A 17117-nucleotide genomic window follows, 5' to 3' on the forward strand; every position below is an offset into this window, starting at 1 on the left:
ATTATCCTGTTTTTGGCATTTTTTGCTGTATAAAAATAATAATAGTGTATCCCTGATTTTTAAATATATCTGTTGAAAATAGTCTGGTGTAGGCCAGAGAGACAGAAGTGTGCTTTTGCTGTTCCACGGTAAAAAATCTCTATTATCCTGCTTTTTGCATTTTTTGCTGTAAAAAAAAAAGAAAAATAGTGTCTCCCTGATTTTTCAGACACAAATATATCTGTTGAAAATAGTCTGGTGTAGGCCCGAGAAATATAAGTGTGGTTTTGCAGTTCCACGGTACAAACCTCTGTATTATCCACTTTTGGGCCATTTGTATCTAAAAAAAACAGTTTGAGTGTGTCGCTCACTGTTCAGCCGCAAATATATATATATTTTAAAAAGCCTGGTATACACCAGTAAATTATAACTGTGGTTTTGCTGTTCCACGGTAAAAAATCTCTATTATTCAGGTTTTGGTAGTTTTTTCCGTAAAGAAAAACAGTAGTGTCTCCTGACTGTTGTGACACAAAAATATATCTGTTGAAAATAGTCTTGTGTAGGCCCGACATCCCAGTGTGGTTTCGCAGTTCCACAGGTCAAATCGCTGTACTATCCAGTTTTGGGCCTTTGGTGTCTAAAAAAAAAGCAGTTTGAGTGTGTCGCTCACTGTTCAGCCGCAAATATCTCTATTTAAAAAAGTGTGGTATACCCCAGTAAACAATAACTGTGGTTTTCCTCTTCCACGGTTCTAATCTACTCTTTATTACCCTTTTTCCATTGATAGTGCAAGTGTAGCACCCTGAGGATTCGGCTGCTACAGGGGTATTGCACCTCAACCCAGAGGTGTGATATTCCACTCCCGGGTAAGGATGGAGTGTGGAACTGAGCTCGGTAGGCTGCATGCACTACACACATCCCATTTCCGGGGAACAGGCCGACGGTACTCCCACTTAGAAATGTGCAGGTACGACCGAGTCTGTTCCTGGCTGGAGTGGGAGGGGGGTGGTACATCCCATGTAGTGTAGGGGCAGATAGGGGGAGCAGCCTGGGTAAAGATAGGAGCTCATTGGGTGCTGGTCACCTGAGCTCACACATAGAGGGTGTATATAAGGTGGGCACCAACTAAGATCAGGGTCAGATGCAGAGGATCAGATGCAGAGAGTCAGTCAGCTGCAGAGAACAAGTCAGGAGCAGAGGAGAGAAGAAAGACAAAGACCCAGAGTGAGAGAGGAGAAAAGAGAGAGACCCAGAGCACAGAAGAGAAGGACTCTGAGATCCCAACTAAAAGCACCGGGTGAAGAGTCGGCATCAGGGTACCGGAACCCAAGCTGGTGGGGGTAAAAACATTCCCCAGCCAGAGACCGGAGACCGTGGGCAGCGTCTGCCACGGTCACCCATCACATCCACCCCGAAGGCACACCACATGAAGGGTCAGGGAACCCAGGGCCAAGGGTGTCCCAACAGAAGGCCCGAGGGAGCTGGACCTAGGTGGATCACTGGTGGGGACGGCCAGAGAACGGGACAGAAAGAGAGCTCAGGGCCACGCTCCGGACTTGTTTGGGGGTTGGCTGGATCCAGGACCTGGTGGACGCAGCACGGCTCGGGTGGTCACTAGCAGCTGGAGTGACCAGTACAACATCTGCAGTAAGTAAACACCCTTAACTGCACAACCCGACTCTGTCTTCACTGCCGTCTGCACTACACCACCACAACCCCCATCCTCTGCGCCTGTCCCCTCTGAGGCTATACCCCTCCCGTTGGGGGTTATCCCACCAAGCTGCGCACCCACCATCAGCCTCAGCGGACCCTGCTGCAGCGGCGGCCACAGTGACCGCATCACAACGGGTGGCGTAGTCGACACAAAAGAACTCTTAATAACATCTGTAGGACTGCCACATAACACTGAGCTTGACGCCCTGGGCACGGGGCCGGGTCACAGCCGCTCGGAGACTACAACCCCCCATCTGATCCGGTGCCGGGTATTCCCCTCAAAAAGGAATATGTCCCAGGGGGCGCGTCAACTTTGGCGTAGTCGGCAGGATTACGTGCCCGCAACACCCGGGTACTGCGTGCCTGAAGAAAAGTGCAAGTTTACCTCAGAAAGAAGTCTCCCGCCGGTTCCGGAGGGTCCACGCCATCGGACCCCATCACAGGTCGTTTCCCGCCGATTGTCCGCCATTTCCAGCTTGTTCCCGCCATCTGCAGAGTTTCCCGCCACTGGGCGACGCTTCCCGCCAAATCCGAAGATTTCCCGCCTTGGAAGAGCAGCGGACGCCATTATGGGCGTGCCAAAGGAGGGCAAGAGGCCGCCTCCCATCGTGGGCCAGGACAGAAAATGGCGCCAAAAGTGGAAACCGCCCCCACCAACAGAGACTGTGATGCTGGAGGTGTCTGTCAACGTGAAAGAACTACCCCTGGAGCTGACAGTCACCGAGTTGCCCCGGGACCGCCCTCGAAGTGGGAGGAGACGAAAGAAAAGAACGAAGATGGGTGCCGCCTGGAGCAGTCTGGAGCGAGCGCACCCGGAGGCAAGAAGTCTAACGAGGAGTAGCAGAGAAGCTCACCCGGAGATGTCCAGAGAGCAGAGCAGCATCGGCCCGCTGGCCAGGAGCCTGCTGGAAGAAGAGCAGAGCAGCACCGACCCGTTGGTCAGGAGCCTGCTGGACACCACGACCCCACTAGGCCTAGTGGAGGTCCTTGCACAGCTCCCCCGAGACCGGGAGTGTGCGCAGACTGCCCTGGAGGGCCTCGCACGGAGGATGGCCCGGGTACAGCGCGAGATATTGGCGGAATGGAGCCGGGAGATGGCCCAGCAAGCTGAAACCAAGACGCAAGCTGAAACCAAGACCCGGAGCACGCCAGCCGAGATGAGGAAGGAGACCGCCTCTGAGGATGGCGCGGGAGGACCCAAGGCCGGAGACGGCGCCGAGGAGGGAGCCGAACGCAGGGAGGCAGGTAAAGGGGACGCCTATACCCCAAGCCGAGACACCGCTTACCTGCCCCAGCTCCCCGTCGCAGAGCCCGAAAGTCCCCCTGCTGTGCCCGAAAACGCCATGTCACCGACGCAGACTAGGCCCCAACCGGAAGCCGCCGCCGCGACCCCTGTGACGTCACACGCCTCGACCCCGAGCGTGACCAAGCAGGAAGTACCACCAGCCTGGTCGCAAGGCCTAGTACCCCCGGGCGCCGCATCACCAACAGCGCCCCCTACCTCCGCGGAGCCTCCGGCCTGGCCGCAAGGCCAGGTAGCCCAGGGTGCCGCCGTCCTAACGGTGCCCTTCACCTTCCAGGTGCCCCAGGCCTGGCCGCAAGGCCTGGGCAACCCGGGCGCCACCACCACCGCGCCCGCACCCGTAAAACCAAGGGTGCCGCGTCTGGGAGAGGACTTGTTTGCCCAGCACACGTGGCCGGACGGGCAGCCTTTCATCTGGCCCCAGAAGTATTACGAACTGGAGCACCAGAGGAGGGTTGGGGCCATGTGTGCACCCCTGATTCCGGCTCCGAAGCCCGTAATAAGGATCTCGCCCCCGCTAGCGGAAGCGCAGTTTGAGTGGGACCCCACCGGAGAAGATCTAATGGGGTTCACTCAGGAAACCAGGGCGGCTGCAGCGGAGCGTGCTGAGTGCTGCCGCCAACAGCTCGAGGAGTTTGCGAGGGAGCGGAGAGAGAGGCGGGTCCGGGAACAGCAAGCTCAAGTGAGGAGCGCGGAGCAGAAGAGCCGGACCAGGAGGGACCCCCGTGCAGCGCATTGTCCCCGCACCATCGGGACAGTGATAAAGTTCAACCAGCAGCACGGGTGGGGCTTCATTAGAGACAACAACACCCCCGGCGACGTCTTTGTCACGCGCAGAGACATGGAGTCCCATCTGCCGGAGGGGCACAGAGGTCGTGACCTCTACATCGGAGACGAGGTCACCTTCACCCGGCACAAGTGTGCCAAAGGACCTTACGCCCTCCACGTACACCGCCTGACGGAGGAGGAGTTGCGGTGCGAGGAGGAGGAGCAAGAGGACCCGGACGGGTCTGAAGTTACCACCAGCAAAAAGCAAAGAGCAGGAGGAAGACGCCGTTGAGTGCGGCAGAGCAGGTGCTGTAAATAAGTTACCCGATCGGGGTATAAAGAAACTGAAACTGTTGTTGCTAATATAGTCCCCGTTGGGACCAGCTGAGTGAACTGTTTACCCGTTAACCCCTTAATCCCACAGGCTGAGGACTGTGAGCAGCCATTCCCTTTCCCTCCTTACCTGGCCGAGGACTGAGAGCGGCCAACTTCCCCTGTATATAGTTGCGCGTCCTAAAGCGCCCCCTACCGGTTTTATAGAAAACCAGTTTTTCTAAGAGACTGTCGCACTTTTCCCGGACACACGTTGCACAGTGTCCGGAGGAGGAAGAACCTGAAACAAGAGACGACGAGAATGTTTATATGAAAAGTTTTATATATATAAGGTTTTATATGTTTTATTATGTTTATATGAAAATTTTGTATGTTTTTGGTGTTGTTTTTGTCTTACAGCCCGAGGACGTGCTGTGATTTACCAGGGGGGAATGTAGCACCCTGAGGATTCGGCTGCTACAGGGGTATTGCACCTCAACCCAGAGGTGTGATATTCCACTCCCGGGTAAGGATGGAGTGTGGAACTGAGCTCGGTAGGCTGCATGCACTACACACATCCCATTTCCGGGGAACAGGCCGACGGTACTCCCACTTAGAAATGTGCAGGTACGACCGAGTCTGTTCCTGGCTGGAGTGGGAGGGGGGTGGTACATCCCATGTAGTGTAGGGGCAGATAGGGGGAGCAGCCTGGGTAAAGATAGGAGCTCATTGGGTGCTGGTCACCTGAGCTCACACATAGAGGGTGTATATAAGGTGGGCACCAACTAAGATCAGGGTCAGATGCAGAGGACCAGATGCAGAGAGTCAGTCAGCTGCAGAGAACAAGTCAGGAGCAGAGGAGAGAAGAAAGACAAAGACCCAGAGTGAGAGAGGAGAAAAGAGAGAGACCCAGAGCACAGAAGAGAAGGACTCTGAGATCCCAACTAAAAGCACCGGGTGAAGAGTCGGCATCAGGGTACCGGAACCCAAGCTGGTGGGGGTAAAAACATTCCCCAGCCAGAGACCGGAGACCGTGGGCAGCGTCTGCCACGGTCACCCATCACATCCACCCCGAAGGCACACCACATGAAGGGTCAGGGAACCCAGGGCCAAGGGTGTCCCAACAGAAGGCCCGAGGGAGCTGGACCTAGGTGGATCACTGGTGGGGACGGCCAGAGAACGGGACAGAAAGAGAGCTCAGGGCCACGCTCCGGACTTGTTTGGGGGTTGGCTGGATCCAGGACCTGGTGGACGCAGCACGGCTCGGGTGGTCACTAGCAGCTGGAGTGACCAGTACAACATCTGCAGTAAGTAAACACCCTTAACTGCACAACCCGACTCTGTCTTCACTGCCGTCTGCACTACACCACCACAACCCCCATCCTCTGCGCCTGTCCCCTCTGAGGCTATACCCCTCCCGTTGGGGGTTATCCCACCAAGCTGCGCACCCACCATCAGCCTCAGCGGACCCTGCTGCAGCGGCGGCCACAGTGACCGCATCACAACGGGTGGCGTAGTCGACACAAAAGAACTCTTAATAACATCTGTAGGACTGCCACATAACACTGAGCTTGACGCCCTGGGCACGGGGCCGGGTCACAGCCGCTCGGAGACTACAACCCCCCATCTGATCCGGTGCCGGGTATTCCCCTCAAAAAGGAATATGTCCCATGGGGCGCGTCACAAGTGTAAGCTATTTTACTTCATTTACAATGGGCAAGGCGCGTGGCAAGGGACGTGGAAGTGGACGTTCTGGTGATGGTTCGTGCAGAGGACGGGGCCGTGGCCAAGGTGAAAATGTGCCACAACCAACAGCCACATCTTCTCGCTCCCACTTCTTGACCGAATTACTAGGGAAGCACAGAACAACACTAGTATTGAGAACTGATCAGTGTGAACAGGTTATTAATTGGATAGCAGACAATACTTCCAGTTACCTGGGCACCACCACCTCCGGTCTGTCTTCCACACGGTCAACTCTTAGTAGCCGTGAGTCTCGACCGCATACTCCTCCTCACCCTGATGCTCCTTCCTCCCATCATGTCGAGTGTCGTCAGACAGCAAGTGATCCCACACTTGGACACTCTGAAGAGCTTTTCACTGGTCCATTTCCATATTTGGGCCCCTCGCCTGATACGCTTGAAGTGGTGGAAGAGGAGATCCCATGTTGCGATGCCCAAATATTTGAACAGCCAAGGCCACAGGAAGTCGACGTTGGCAATCTGTCACAAGAGGTGGACGATGACGAGACACAATTGCCAGGAAGTGAGGAGGAGGATCGTGGTGCGCAAGTGGAAGAGGAGGAGGTGGTGGATGATCTAGTAACTGACCCAACGTGGAAGGAGGACATGCAGAGTGAGGCCAGCAGCACACAGGGGGAGGGAGGCAGAGTACCCCAACAGGCAGGAAGAAGCAGTGTGGTGGCCGCAGACAGAAGGCAGGCAACCGTTACCCGTAACACCAACACGAGGGACGTTGCCAGTACAAGCGGTAGGTCTTCCAGAGTCTGGAATTTTTTTAAAGACTCTGCTGATAACCCCAAAAAGGCCGTATGTTCCACCTGCCATGCCAGCATCAGCAGGGGTGACAAAACTACCAGCCTGACCACCACCAGCATGATCAGGCACATGGCAGCAAAGCACCCGACTTTGTGGGGCGAAACCCAGGGTCCACGACCAGTGTCAGCGGGTGTCACCACTGCTTCTTCCACTGTTGTGCGTGCAATAGAACCCCCTGTTGTGTGTGCAAGGCAATCCCCTGTCCATACTGCATGTAAAGATGCCCCCTCCTCTCAGTCTTCACTTGTTATGGCAGTTTCTCAAGAAACAGCATCAACGTCCACGTCCATGTCCCACCGCCACAGTCCTAAATTCGCACATTTCACGACTGCTTGCATTGGAAATGCTGCCTTTTAGGCTGGTGGAGACGGAATCCTTCCGCAATCTTATAGCGGTGGCCGTCCCTCGGTACTCGGTCCCCAGCCGACACTATTTTGCCCGGTGTGCCATCCCCGCACTACACAAGCACGTGTCCCAAAGCATCTGCCGTGTCCTCAACAACGCAGTTACTGGGAGAGTCCACCTGACAACAGACACGTGGACAAGTGCTTGTGGCCAGGGACGGTACATCTCTCTGACGGCACACTGGGTAAACATAGTGGAAGCCGGGACCCAGTCGGACCTTGGGACGGAACACATCCTCCCCACACCGAGGATTGCGGGCCCTATGTCAGTCAGAGTTGCCCCCACAGTGTACAGCTCCTGCGCATCCTCCTCCTCCTCCTCCTCCTCATGTTCAGCCTCCATCTCAGATATCACCACATCAGTTACAAGCTGGAAGCATTGCAGTACTGCCTCCGCCAAGCGGCAACAGGCTGTGCTGAAACTCATAAGCTTAGGTGATAAACCTCACACTGCTTGTGAGTTGTGGACAGCTGTGAAAGAGCAGGCAGATCTGTGACTGAGACCGCTGAATCTACATCCCGGCATGGTCGTGTGTGACAATGGCCGTAACCTGGTGGCGGCTCTGAGGCGAGGTGAGATCACACACGTACCATGCCTGGCTCATGTGCTTAACCTCGTGGTTCAGCGGTTTCTTAAATCGTACCCCGAGTTGCCAGATCTGCTCGTGAAAGTACGCCGCCTGTCAGCTCATTTTCGCAAGTCGGCTACAGCTTCCGCCGCCCTTGCTGTGTTGCAGCAGCGTTTGCAGCTTCCGGCACACCGACTGGTGTGTGATGTCCCCACACGTTGGAACTCTACCCTCCACATGTTGCAAAGGATTTGTGAGCAGAAGAGAGCAGTTGTGGAGTACCAGCTGCAACAAGGCCGTCGATATTCAGGTCAGACTCCACGAATAAGACCTCAGGAGTGGACCTGGATGTCTGACATATGTACCATCCTGACAAACTTTGAGGAGGCCACCAAGATGGTGAGTGGCGATGACGCCATCATTAGTGTCAGCATCCCACTTGTCTGTCTTTTGCAACGCTCTCTGCAGAGAATTAAAGAGGAGGCATTGCAGCCAGAGTATGATGAGATGGATCAAGAAGCCGTAGCGGGCGATTACACACAGCCCAGCCTCATCTCATCCCAACGTGCATTGGGGGACAATGAGGGAGAGGAGGAGGAGGAGGAGGAAGAACAGGAGCTGCTATCATGCGTTGTAGACGGTAGTACCTGTACAAGTGTCATACCGTCGGTTCAGCGTGGGTGGCCTGAGGACAGGGGGGAGGAGGAAGAGGAGGAGGAGGAGGAGAGCATGGTCAGTCGTCATCTTGGTGAGGACACGGAAATCTTGCCCGTTACCAGTCTGGCACGCATGGCTGACTTTATGTTACGCTGCCTTAACCGTGACCCTCGCGTTGTCAAAATGTTGGGTGACAGTCATTACTGGTTGGTGACACTTGTAGACCCCCGCTACAAGGAGAACTTTCACTCTCTTATTCCTGAGGTGGAGAGGTCTACAAAAATGGGGCAATACCAGAAGGCCCTTGCTGCAGAACTCTTAAAAAAATTCCCATCTGAACACGCTAGCAGCAGCGGTCACAGTTCATTGCCCAACCAAGGTGTACAGGTGAGAGAGATGCAACTCCAATCCAGCAGAGGCAGGGGAACACTGTCAATGTTCTGGGACAGTTTTCTGACACCCGCCCAGCTTACAGGCCCTGAGGCGCGGGGTACTCTCACAAGGAGTGGAAAGTTTCAAAAGATGGTGAGGGAGTACCTTGCCGATCGTACCAGCGTCCTCCGTGATTCCTCTGTGCCTTTTAATTATTGGGTATCCAAGCTGGACACTTGGAATGAACTCGCTCTGTACGCCTTGGAGGTCCTGGCCTGCCCTGCCGCTAGCGTGTTATCGGAGCGTGTTTTTAGTGCCGCTGGGGGAATTATAACTGATAAGCGCACTCGCCTGTCAACTGACAATGCTGACAAGCTGACCCTTATCAAAATGAACAAGGGCTGGATTGGGCCAGACTTCTCATCACCACCAAATGACAGCAGAGTAACATAAAGTCAAATTCACTGTGTTATTTCGGGAGGTGTATTCACATGCACCGCTTCACACCCACACATGGGTATACGCTTCCTCGTTTCGGCTGTTTAATCTTCTTCTCCTTATCCTCAGCCTCCACCACCACTATACCACCAGGGTGCCAGCATTGCAAGTTCCTCCGTCCTAATTTTTGGCAGCTTTTGCTGGGAAAGCATAAGCAAATATCATGGGACACCCACTCCCCAATAATGGGACTTATGTTTGTAATATGCTGTACTGCATGGCTCTTGTAAGGGGCATTGCAAGTTGCTCCGTCCTAATTTTTGGCAGCTTTTGCTTGCAAGGCATAAGCAAATACTATGGGACACCCACTCCCCAATAATGGGACTTATGTTTGTAATATGCTGTACTGCATGTGACGCGCCCCCTGGGCCGTTTGTACACGTGTGTGGGATACCCGGTGCCGGGTCTCTGGGGTCTGTAGTCTCCGTGGTGGTGACCCGGTCCCGTGGCTCAGGCTGGTCAAACCAGTGGCAATCTTTCTTAGGTTTTGAGGTTAATTGTCCGACTGCGCCACCCGTGGATTGCGGTCAGGGAGTACCACCGCTGCGAGGCAGACCGCTGAGGCTGGTGTTGTGTGTGCAGCATAAAATGGGATAACTCCCCTCGGGAGAAGTATAGCCTCAGGGCAGTGAGTGTGGATGATGGGGGTGATGGTGCACGAGCGCAGCAGGAATGACTCAGAGTCTTTGCAATGCAGTTCAGGGTCTTTACTGATGATTATAAGGTAGACCCTCCCGGGAGTACTGGCTAGCATAAGAGGCCTGGTCAGTCTGTGAGCAAGCAGGAGTTCCCCTGGCCAGGTGGAGTTGTAGGCCTCCCCGTCTGTCTGCACTCTTCCTGGCTACCTTGCTGTAAGCGGGTAGAATTAGCCCACGTCCCTGAGTGTACCGTGTAGTGCTCACCCGTATGGCTGGTGACTTGGGGACTTCTGTTAGCCTCCGCTCCACGACGGCGGTGCTGGTCCCTTGCTTGTGACTGAGCCTCCGGGCTTCTATGGCCAGAGGACCTGAAATCCCCTGCCGGCTGGTTTCTGCTGCTGGATATATAAGTCCTCACAGCTTCGGACTCCTGTGTCCGGTTCCTATTGTCTTCTGCCAGGGCGAGCTCTGCTCAGCTTCCAGCCCCTCGTCTTTTGCTCCAAGCTCCTACAGAGCTCCTTGCTGTTACTTTCCCTTGCTCTCACTCTGACTCTGACTGTTCTCTGACTCACTCAACCCCACCCCAGATCCAGTTTATAAGGGCAGAATTCTCCCCTCCCAGGACTGGGGCAGGAGGATGTTGCATGTTTAAGGGATCCTGACCAGGAAACCTCCCACTTGCTCTCCGACGTAATCTCTATTACTGTGGTGACCAGACCCCTGGGGTGCCACACATGGCTCTTGTAAGGGGCATTGCAGTACCTCATAATTTTTGGAAAGCATTCCATTCACTGCTTAGGCCAACAGTGCACAGGAGACCCAGTTGCTATAAATGGAAAAAAAGGTTTAGTTAACGCCCTCTGACCTCCATGTCATTTCCAAGGGGCATTGGAGTGCCTCGAAATTTTTGGTAGGCATTGCGCTCACTGTATGCCCTATAACTGTGCAGCCGAACCGCTCCTTTTGTTACAGAAACATATCCTACAAGACATACCTGGTTGACTGGCCTGATATTGATGTGAATGGTCCCTGTTCCTCCTGCTCTTTCTCCTTTGCCACTACCTCATCCATCATTTATCACCTGAAGCTTTGTTTTAACGGGAGTCATAGAACTTGGATAGTAGCAGGAAAACATCCAGCAATCCTCGGAGGAGGTAGGATATGCGCCAAAACGCTGACCTCCTCAGGCCTAGCCGCTACTAAATACATGCGCTTGCATTACAACAAAACAAAGCAGATGCTAACTTCTATCATCCTTATCATGCTCCTCACCTTGGCTCTCTCAACTCCCCTGATGGAGAAGCCAGGGCCCACCGGAGGAGTCTGATAGTCCGGTGGGCTCGGCCAATGCTGCCCTAAAGCAGGCCAGGCTAAGAAAAGTGTGGGAAAGGTTACCGGTACAAATAGGGGTGGCTGGGGACCGAATATAGACACCCGGCCACCCCCTGGAGGCTGGGGAGCAAGCGGGGACACCCGGCCACCAGGCGGCTGGGGACTGAGTATGGATACCAGGCCGCCGACACAGCCATGGCGTGGTGGCCAGATTCCGCCTCCACATGCCTAAAAGGCCCAATTTAAAGTGCAAGCAAGCAAGCAGTATGGTATTGCAGCCTGGGGGTGGGTGGGTGGCAGGCTGCATACTTGCGCTTGCATTGCAAGGAATGGGAGAGGTACAATTGAACACTGCCCTGGGACAAGGACTTGAATGGGGATAGTTGCAAGTCTGCAACGACAGGTGCAAGGTGAGAGGCATCTTCGCATGTACCATGAACAGGAGTTTGGCATGCACACACTACAGCGGAATAGGCTCTCCTTCCCACTAAATGCACTGGGGAGGACACAGGTAATGTTTTGGTATACGCGCTTAATCTTATGTATAAGGCACACCAGGACAAATAGGGGCGGCTGGGGACTGAGTATGGATACCTCGCTGCCGAAGCAGCCATGAGGTAGTGGCCAGCTTCGGCCTCCTCTAAATTAAAAGGCCCCATTTCAAGTGCAAGCTAGCAGTATGAATTGCAGTCTGGGGGTGGGTGGGTGGCAGGCTGCACACTTACACTTGCATTAAAAGAAAACATAGCAGATGCTAACTTCTGTCATCATCATCATGCTCCTCACCTTGGCACTCTCAACTCCACCGATGGAGAAGTCAGGGCCCACCGGAGGAGTCTGGTTCTCTGGTGGGCTCGTCCAATGCTGCCTAAAGCAGGCCGGGCTAAGAAAAGTGTGTGGGGGGATGTTCCAAGGAGAAATGGGGGCGGCTGGGGACCGTTTATGGACACCCGACTGCCCCCAGGCGGCTGGGGACCGTGTGGACACTCGGCCGCCGGGCGGCTGGGGACTGAGTATGGACACCCGGCCGCCGGGCGGCTGGGGACTGAGTATGGATTCCAGGCCGCCAACACAGCCATGACGTGGTGGCCAGATTCCGCCTCCACAAGCCTAAAAGGCGCAATTTCAAGTTCAAGCAAGCTAGCAGTATGGTTTTGCAGCCTGGGGGTGGGTGGGTGGCAGGCTGCATACTTGCGCTTGTATTGCAAGGAATGGGGGAGGTACAATTGAACACTGCCCTGGGACTAGAACTTGCATGGGGATAGTTGCAAGTCTGCATCTTCTGATGCGGCAAGGATCACTTATGATGGGCACACTTTTAGACAGTGACCTGGGAGTCAGAGATGCTTCCAGGGGTCTTCCCCATGCTGTTCCCATGTCTTTTCAGCACTTTATGCATGTGTCACATAGCAGATGGCCAGATAAGGTTGTAAAATGTTAAAATGACATTTCCCGGTGAATGCATTTGTCATAGTTGAAAGCAATACAAAAGTGCAAAAACGCATAAAAAATGCTACTTGTGAACATAGCCGAAGGTGTGGAGGAGTATTTTTGTTTTTGGTCATTTATTTTAACTTATACACAAGTCTTTTCCCTGGAAAGGATGTTCCTTAACATATTTCACAGGAAAAAAGTTTCACTTTCGTTTTATTGTGAGCCTGTAAAAGTGGCTTAATACCTCTGACCACGTTGTTGACAGCAGTGACCTGGGGGTCAGAAGTGCTTCCTGGGGCGATCCCCATGCTGTCCCCATGTCATTTGAGCACTGTCACTATCGTTTTGGGCACTTGCTAGGCTTTTAAAAGATTGCCGGGGGTGCCACCGCAAAAATGCTCGAGTCTCCCATAGAATAACATTGGGCTCGTTGCTCGGGTCGAGCACCCGAGTATCACGGCGAGCTCGGCCCGAGCTTCGAGCACCCGAGTATTTTAGTGCTCGCTCAACACTAGTCAGGACTTTGACTAAGCCACTGCAAAGTCTTAATTTTGTTTTCCTTAAGCCATTCAGAGGTGGACTTACTCCTGTGTTTTGGATCATTGTCCTGCTGCATAACCCAAGTGCACTTCAGTTTGAGGTCATGAACAGATGGCCAGACATTCTCTTTCAGGATTTTTTGGTTAACCAGCAGAATTCATGGTTCCATTTACCACAGCAAGTCTTCCAGGTCCTGAAGCAGCATAACAGTCCCAGACCATCACGCTACCGCCACCATATTTTACTGTTGGTATGATGTTCCTTTTTTGAAATGCAGTGTTACTTCTACGCCAGATGTAATGGGACATACACCTTCCAAAAAGTTCAACTTTTGTCTTGTCAGTCCACAGAGAATTCTCCCAAAAGTCTTGGCGATCATCAAGATGTTTTCTGCCAAAACTGAGATGAGCCTTTGTTCTTATTGCTCAGCAGTGGTTTTCGTCTTGGAACTCTGCTATGCGTGTCATTTGTAGTCATGAACACTGTCCTTAACTGAGGCAAGTGAGACCTGCAGTTCTCTGGATGTTGTTGTGGGGTCTTTTGTGACCTCTTGGATGAGTCATTGCTGCGCTCTTGGGGTAATTTTGATCCGCCGGCCACGCCTAGGAAAGTTCACCATTGTTCCATATTTTTGCCTATTGTGGATAATGACTCCCACTGTGGTTCGCTGGAGTCCCAAATCTTTAGAAATGGCTTTAGAACTTTTTGCAGACTGATAGATCTCAATTACTTTGTTTCTCATTTGGTCCTGAATTTCTTTGGATCGCAGCATGATGTCTAGCTTTAGAGGATCTTTTGTTCTACTTCACTTTGTCAGGCATGTCCTATTTAAGTGATTTCTTGATTGATAACAGGTGTGGTAGTAAACAGGGCTGTGTGGGGCTACGGAAATTGAACTCAGCTTCCCAAAGATGTGACAAATCACAGTTCATTTATGTTTTAAGGAGGGAGGGGCATCACTTTTTTCACACAGGGCCCTGTAGGTTTGTATTTCCTTTTCCCTTAATCATAAAAACCTTCCTTTTAAAAACTGCATTTTATGTATACTTGGGCTATCTTTGTCTAATAGGAGTCTGCTGCTGACATTGGTATTGGGGTAATGTCCCCGAATTCTGTTAATATCCTCCATCCTGGTATGTATGGTCCCTCCTTCCTGGTATATGTGGCCCCCATCCCATCTTGGTATACGTGGCCCTCATCCCCATCCTGGAATGCATGGCACCCATTGATCCCCCATCCTGGTATTCATGGCACCCCTTTGATCTACCATCCTGGTATGCATGGCACCCCCTGATCCCCATCCTAGTTTTCATGGCACCCCTTGATCCCCCATCCTGATATGCATGGCACCCCTTGATCCCCCATCCTGGTATGCATGGCATCCCTTGATCACCCATCCTGGTATGCATGACACCCCTTGATCCCCCATTCTGGTATGTATGACACCCCTTGATCACACATCCTGAATATATACAGTAACAGACCAAAAGTTTGGACCCACCTTATCATTTAAAGATTTTTCTGTGTTTTCAATGACTATGAAAATTGTACATTCACGCTGAAGGCATCAAAACTATGAATTAACACATGTGGAATTATATACTTAACAAAAAAGTGTGAAACAACTAAAAATATGTCTTATATTATAGGTTCTTCAAAGTAGCCATCTTTTGCTTTGATGACTGCTTTGCACACTTTTGGCATTCTCTTGATGATCTTCAAGAGGTAGTCACCGGAAATGGTTTTCACTTCACAGGTGTACCCTGTCAGGTTTAATAAGTGGGATTTCTTGCCTTATAAATGGAGTTGGGACCATCAGTTGTGTTGTGCAGAAGTCAGGTGGATACACAGCTGATAGTCCTACTGAATAGAATTTGTACTATGGCAAGAAAAAAAGCAGAAAAACACGTCCCCAGCATGAGACACTCATTCAGGGCCAGCGTAAGGGCAGGCAGACTAGGCATCTGCCTGGGGCCTCCAGCCCGTGGCGTGCCGCTATAGGGCCTGTGAGTTCGTCCCCCCGCATCGCGCATTGAACTGTATCGGTAGCGGGGGAATGACTGTGCCTGCAGAGTGGAGCTGCTGAGACGCTCTGCAGAGCATGGAGCAGCTGGAGAACGAGGAGAGGTGAGTATTGTATGTATTTGTTTTTTTATACGTGGTGACCATAATACTGCAAACTTGGGGGCTGTATTATACTGTATGGAGTGGCTGAATTATACTCTATGGTTGGGGCCGAATTATACTTTATCGAGGACTATGGGTTGCATTATATTATATGTACTATATGTTTGGCTGCATTATACTATAGGGAGGCTGCATTATACTCTATTAAGGACTGAGGAGAATGCATTATACACTATGAAGGACTATGGAGACTGCATTATACTATAGGGAGGGCTATAGGGAGTGCATTATACTATAGGGAGGGCTATAGGGAGTGCATTATACTATAGGGAGGGCTATAGAGAGTGGCATTATACTATATGGAGGGCTATAGGGAGTTCATTATACTATATGGAGGACTATGAGGTGCATTCCATTATATGGAGGACTATGGGGAGTATATTATACTATATGGAGGGCTATGGGGAGTGTATTATACTATATGGAGGACTATGAGGTGCATTATACTATATGGAGGGCTATGGGGAGTGTATTATACTATATGGAGGGCTATGGGGAGTGTATTATACTATATGGAGGACTATGAGGTGCATTATACTAATATGGAGGGCTATGGGGAGTGCATTATACTATATGGAGGACAATGAGGTGCATTATACTATATGGAGGACAATGAGGTGCATTATACTATATGGAGGGCTATGGGGAGTGTATTATACTATATGGAGGGCTATGGGGAGTGTATTATACTATATGGAGGACTATGAGGTGCATTATACTATATGGAGGGCTATGGGGAGTGTATTAAACTATATGGAGGACTATGAGGTGCATTATACTATATGGAGGGCTATGGGGAGTGTATTATACTATATGGAGGGCTATGGGGAGTGTATTATACTATATGGAGGACTATGAGGTGCATTATACTATATGGAGGGCTATGGGAAGTGTATTATACTATATGGATTTATATGAGGTGCATTATACTATGTGGAGGGCTATGGGGAGTGTATTATACTATTTGGAGGAATATGGGCCACATTATACAATATGGAGGACTATGGGGAGTACATTATACTATAGGGAGGTCTATAGGGAGTGCATTATACTATATGGAGGGCTATGGGGCAGTGTATTATACTATATGGAGGGCTGTGGGGCAGTGTATTATACTATATGGAGGACTATGGGGAATGTATTATACTATATTGAGGAATATGGGCCACATTATACAATATGGAGGGCTGTGGGGCACATTATACTATATCGAGGACTATTGGGAGTGCATTATACTATATGGAGGACTATGGACCGTATATTATACTATATGGAGGACTTTGGGGAGTGCATTATACTATTTAGAGGGCTATGGGGAGTGTATTATACTATATGGAGGACTATGAAGTGCATTTTACTATATGGAGGGCTATGGGGAGTGCATTATACTATATGGAGGGCTATGGGGAGTGTATTATACTATATGGCGGACTATGAGGTTCATTATACTATATGGAGAACTATGAGGTGCATTATACTATGTGGAGGGCTACGGGGAGTGTATTATACTATTTGGAGGAATATGGGGCACATTATACAATATGGAGCTCTGTGGGGCACATTATACAATATTGAAGACTTTGGGGAGTGCATTATACTATATGAAGGACTATAGGGAGTATATTATACTATATGGAGGGTTATGGGGCAGTGTATTATACTATATGTAGGGCTATGGGGCAGTGTATTATACTATATGGAGGGCTATGGGGAATGTATTTACTATATTGAGGAATATGGGCGGCATTATACAATATGGAGGGCTATGGGGTGCATTATACTATATGGAGGACTATGAGGTGAATTATACTATATGGAGAACTATGAGATGCATTATACTATATAGAGAGCTA

This window comes from Phyllobates terribilis, unplaced genomic scaffold, assembly GCF_046119375.1.
Source record: "Phyllobates terribilis strain yellow unplaced genomic scaffold, ASM4611937v1 Scaffold_34__1_contigs__length_13252353, whole genome shotgun sequence".
Classification (NCBI taxonomy): Eukaryota; Metazoa; Chordata; class Amphibia; order Anura; family Dendrobatidae; genus Phyllobates; species Phyllobates terribilis.